General features: G+C 42.5%; 1 pseudogene across 1 annotated transcript; it reads right to left on the minus strand.

Annotated features, from left to right (window-relative positions):
* Nucleotides 1-511: 511 nt before the first annotated feature.
* LOC306658971 (protein shisa-like-2A) lies at nt 512-1,490 on the minus strand (annotated as a pseudogene). Its single transcript has 3 exons — nt 1,437-1,490; nt 847-1,052; nt 512-757 (listed from the first exon to the last, which is right to left on the minus strand). The product of its transcript is annotated as a protein shisa-like-2A (transcript).
* Between the last annotated feature and the right edge of the window lie 4,507 nt (nt 1,491-5,997).

A 5,997-nucleotide genomic window follows, 5' to 3' on the forward strand; every position in this document is an offset into this window, starting at 1 on the left:
GCCATTGGACGGATAATCATGCCCATGTGTAAGCTGGAAATGTGAAATCATCAAAGTGTATAATATTGTGCATCCCATGATAGAGTTGAGTGTTCCTGTGAGAAGAATATAATCAAGTTTTAGGTAAGTAGAAATTTCTGTAGGTCTAAAATATTTTCATATTGTTTTACAATTTTGTAGAGGTGTTATCATTTGTGCCACATATCCTTTTAAAGCTATCTTGATCATCTGTGTATTTTTTTAGCACATAGGGAAGTAAGTCATCACCTTACCCTCTCAACTGAAGAGTTGCCATGGCCTCATCCCAGCTCTAAATTAATTACCATTTTGCTGGGGAACAGAATAGATGAACACGCCAGGTGCATTGGTTTCATACTTGGCAAAAGTTTGAGTCATTGCCAAATTGTCCTTGCCCTCTTTCTTTCTTTCTTTCTTTCTTTCTTTCTTTCTTTCTTTCTTTCTTTCTTTCTTTCTTTCTTTCTTTCTTTCCTTTCTTTCTTTTTATGGGCATTTATGGGACTGATCCACGTGGGTTGGGGACAGTTGCCTCTTTAGGGCTGCCTGGAATGTCACTGGCAGTCACTGTGGCCATGAAGCAGTGCTGGAGGAGGTGTTTCGAGTCTGAAGCCTGCCTCGCCTTGCTTTCCAATCGTGGGTTCAAGAAGGGGCAACACTGCCCAGGAAGACTCCCTTCTGGCACCTCCATTCTGATTCCTGTGTTAGTACTTTGGCCATCAGGAGGTACCTCCTTGGGACCCTGTGTGGTGGGCAGAAGACTTGAGATGGAAAGTCATGGGCTGGGGTTCAGAATACCATTTGTCAACTATGACACCTCAAGTAAGTCACCAAACCTTTCTCAGCCTTGATTTTCTCATCTGTTGTTTGTAGGCTTAAACCTGGGTCCAGCTTTGTGTGGGGTTTTGAGCTGATGAACAGGTAACAAAGCACACAGGCAGTGACAATGAAGGCCAGGAGGACCATGGCTGCTATGGAGAGGCCACAAGAGCACCATCACTGAGCCACTTGCCCTCTTTCTTGACATAATGACTAGACTAACCACAAGTGTGGTCATATCACAGAGAGTCAGTGTGGTCCAGAGGATATGAACACAGGCTCTGGAGCCTGGCTGCTGGAGTTCAATGCCTAGCCCTGCCACTGTGTGATTTTGGACAAGCAACTAAACATTGCTAGGTCTCAATTTTCTCATGGGTCAAAGAAGATGATATACCATGAGGTATTATAAGGATTAAATGAGTGCCTTGAACAAAGTCAGTCCTTTTGTCAGGGATGGTAAAATGGGGGTCCTGGCAGGTGGTAGGTCTGAATATGTCCCTAATATATGTATTGTATTATGTATTGTATATGTATTGTATATGTATATGTATTGTATTATGTATTGTATATGTATTATATTATATCATAAGTTGCAAACTCACCAGAAGTCTCACGACTGAATGGTACTTCTGAAAGACTTGGATTTGGCTAAACATCTACATGCTGGAATGGCCAGATTCTGGGGAGGAAGACTGGGACATTAACTTATCTCTAGATTTATATGTGAAAGGAAAAGCAGTGGACAGAAGACAATGAGTCCAGGCACACAGTGTACCTTTTAGGGACGAGTTTGTTCTTCAGAGCTATGGACTTTGCTCAAGAAATGATGTCGATTGGGTGATACTAGTAATCTCAATTTGTTAATTTGTTCATTAGTTTTTCAACATTTGTTGTAGACTTAACTCTTCTATATGGGAACCTCTTGGGCATACAAAGGTGTGCAAAAAGAAAAAAATCAACAATATTGGTCACAATCAATCGCTGATACTAATAGAATTCAAGATGAGATAAAATAACCAGGAGTCCAAGTCAGAGATAGGGGTATTTAATGTTTAACAGTCCAGGCAAGCAGGTATTTGTCATCATTTGAGAACAGAGTTCAGGGATACACAGGGAGTTTAAGATGAATCTCTGTGCTCAGAAGGAATGGGGCTATTGGCTGGCACTACCAGCCAGATTCTAGACGAGATCTGTAGCAGGAGTCCATCTAATGCAAGACCACCATGGTGGTGGCCACAGGAAAGGATCCTGTTCTCCCTGAGGATGCAAGTCCCAAGTGGAAACTAAGACAATACAGTTGTTCTGGACTTGCTCCCCAGTTCTGGATTCTGCATCTGAGTTGACTTGTGGGGCCAGCTGTGTCCTTTTTATGCTGCCACTTAAGTATGGATTAGCTTCAATATTGAGGCAGGCTGTGCTGTCGGGAGCCGCTGAATTCTTGCTTTGTCTAGAGCCCTGTGTTAGAAACCTGAAACTTGGGAGTAGAAAGGAAAACAGTCTTTCCGGGAGGAGCTGATGCTTTAACAATAGGGGTGTGGTCAACACAGGAAGAATGCCCAGGGACCTAGTCATCGGAACATATATCCCTGCTCCCCTCTGAACCCCACCTCACATTTTTATCAGCATGGCTTCACACACATCCATTCAGGTGTTGCTTCATTAAATAAATTTACTAGAGGTTGAGATTTAGTTTCCTAAAAAAAGAGGGTCTTAAATATAATAGAGCTTTTGGAAGAAAGAATGGACATGATGTCATATAAAGAATAACAGTTTTTCAGGTTCCTGATACTAGAATCTTCTGTTGTAACCACCATTCTAGTACACAATATAACACATCCCTACTTGATTCTGTCATGTAGAGAGTGTTCTTTGAATATTAGTCACTTAAAATCTAAACCTAAGCAATTAGATCATATGGTCCCTTCTGATGAATTTTTTAAGCTTGCAAAATACACTCAAGATGTACTGGTTTTTTCCCCTTTATTATTTTGATTTTAAGGGTTATTTGGCAAAATGGAGATAACCTGGGATTAATCAAATCAATGTCCTTTGCTTCAATTTCAGAAAATAGTCATTAAATCCTTTGAAAACACGTATTTTTTTTTTTCTCTTAAGAACAATTCTTTCCAAATGTGGAGTAAAAGAAGTGCCAGCTTCTGGGATTTACTTGTAGGGATTTTGTTAAGAAGCAGGACAGGTGATGGGGCTGATTTCAGACCTGAGGGGAGAAGCCTTAGGGAAGAGCAGACTGAGGACACCTCATAAGCTACTGTGCTCACCACACCCCACTAGCTTGATGTCATTGTGCTTCTTGTTTTGGGAGTCGCATATCAGAAACCACACAGAAGTAAGTGATGTGTTGTTCTATTCTTCCAACATGATAGCTGAGAAACTGCTCCTAATTTGGGTCTTGGAGTGAATTTGGCTTTGTTATGCCAAACTTTTCAGAAAGAATCCTGTGGTTCTCTGAATTTCTTGGAAGTGGAGACTTCATAGTGACCATTCAGTGGTCTATGGCCCCAAGGGGCATCTGCCTGTGGTGGGACCCTGCATTCTTGTAGAAATCAATGAGGGTGGGGAGGATCAACTACTCTGAGGTCTGAAGGAGGTTGGGGGACCACTGGTAGAAAATAGGCTCCTCCATAAAGAGATACTCTTATGGGGGCTGGTGGTCTCCTCTAGTCCTGGAGATACAGGTGGTCCAGAGGAGGCTATCCTTCCATCCAGCACAGAGAGGAAGGTGGGGCTTTGTTCCTCTTGGGTTCAAAGCATCTCCTTTAGGTCAGGGTTGGACAGGACCTCACAGTTCAGCCCAGGCCTGATCTGACAGCAGCCTTGTCCCACTGCCCCTTTGATCCAGTTCATTCCCGCAGGTCCCGGTTATCCAGCAACCTCATTAGCTAGCTAAGCTGAGGGTGTGGAGAAGACGGCCCCAGCAAGGGTTCAAGCCTTTTCTAAAACCTAGAGACAGAAGGGAGCCCCATTCTCTCCTTTCCTCCAGACAAAATCCCCGCCACTCCCTGCGTTTCTAAGGGGAGCGTTTCCATTTCTTTTCCTCTGCATTTTCTTCCCAAGGGTAATTGGGGACCGAGATCTAGGGAAGGGTTAAAAATCGTATGTACTTTGTCATTTCTCTGTGGAGCAGCTCCAAAAGCCTTCTTGACTTAAATGATGCAGGATTTGATTGGAGGCTCGCTCAGCTCCTGGAGACGGACCCGACTCTCCTTGCTTCTGCAGCCAGTAGGTGGCGCTCCGTCCCCGCTCAGCCATCTAGACAACCGCAACACCAACGGCTGGACTCTGTGGTCCAAACACAAAATCCGTGTCGCCCGTGCCGGGAAGAGGCAAAATATTAAACCTAGTATTGTATGCATTTTTGAGAAAAGAAAGTCTTTCCATTTAGGTTCACTCTCGAGTCTCAGGAGATGTGTTTGGGAACTCCCTCCGCCACTGAACTCATCACTAAGGCCTTTTATTCACTTACAAAATGCTTCCCCAGAATCCCAGCTCAATTACCTTTTGTCTTCCCTCTGTCCTAATACTCTGGTAAGATGCATGAAAAACAAAGCAGTGAGGTTAGTCGTCTGCTTTCCCTCCCTCAATGGTTTGCCTTTTTTGTTTCCAGAACCAAGTGGAAGGAGTGGTCTCAAGGTCCAAATGTATAGGTGTGTGTTTGTGTATACATGTATACTACATGTGCATATATGTTTCACATTTACTTTTGCCCAAAGGAACATATAACTCAACATCATTATTAAGTATTTCTTTCTCGTGTGTTGACAAGGTTCTTACCAGTCTAGTAGAGTCATATGTTTACTTGTTATTTCAGAGGTCCAATGTCTGTAAAAATATCAGGAATGATAGTTAATTCAACACAGTGGTTACTGAGTTGATGGGGGAAGCCTTATACTCTGCAATGTGGGGAACACAAAAATGAGTTGTTACTTTTAAGGAATTTACCACCTAGTTCCAGAAAAATAGCCTTGGACAATAAGTGCTAGAGCAATATGTAGATGCATTTCCATATATGGTGCAGGCTGCAGATGTGCTTTCGTGTGTGTACAATTCATTTAAGATTGAAATCTGAGGGGCTGTTACCAGCTTTCAGAGCAATACATCTAGCAATACATGTAGAATGGTTTGGTTGCCCCTTGATTTGAGCTGATACTGTGCTTTATTGCTAAAGATGTAAATTAAGTTCTCAATAGGAGTAGATTTGTCTTAAATCCGTAGAGTAATTTCTCTTTTCTAAACCACTTCCCCCATGTATTATCTCAGGGACAGTACTTTGCAAACATTTTACATTCTGACTTACACTCAAAATATATATGATCAAGAGATGATCATATATATTTTAAAGAATATTGCATTAGAGCTCAGGATTCCAGCTGTAACTTCATAATTTCCACTTCCTACCATCTCTTTATATTTTTTCCCCCTCTAGAAATATTGGGTAGATTTGGATGGAAAGGAAAAACTCCCCTGGCAGGAAAGCAAGAGGACTGTGTGTGTGCACGTGTGCACGCGCATGCTATTAAATGTCTTTCCAGAGGTCTTGGTCTGTTGCAATAGCCTCGCCAATCCTTCAATTACTGTTTTTCTTTCATGAGAAATTGTTACTAGAATGCACTCACCCTTTTAGGGAGCTGTGAATGTGGTTATAATTGCTTGTTTCTAAGATAATTGGCCTGACTGCATAGCCCTGGAAAAGTTACTTGAACAAATGGAATGTGGAGGAAAGCCTGAGCTGCATTCAGACTTTGTCTTGGCTGCGAGGCCCTGCTGCCATCACGAATCCAGAGTAACCACGGTGAATTATTAAGAGGTGAAACCCGAGAGTCCCATAAATAAGGCCGTCTCAAAGTGCAGTGACCACTTGAGTTTTGACATTCTGTGGGGGAGGAACGTGCTTTGGATGGTGAAATGACCCATCTTTTGATGGGTTCAAATCCAGTAGCTGTTGATGGGTGGACAGACTCTCCAGTAGGTCTCACGCCCTGCTTCTTGGGAGGCTCTGGAGATTGAGGATCTGAAAGTTATACGTGACTCTGTGGGAGCAACGGAAGGGAAAGAGAATAGTGAAAAGTTGGTTGATGTCAGGATTAAATCAATGCATAATTTTCTAACATCTATATTATTGGTACTATCAATAGCCTTTGATGC

This window comes from Sciurus vulgaris (genome assembly GCF_902686455.1).
Source record: "Sciurus vulgaris genome assembly, chromosome: 4".
NCBI classification, from domain to species: Eukaryota; Metazoa; Chordata; class Mammalia; order Rodentia; family Sciuridae; genus Sciurus; species Sciurus vulgaris.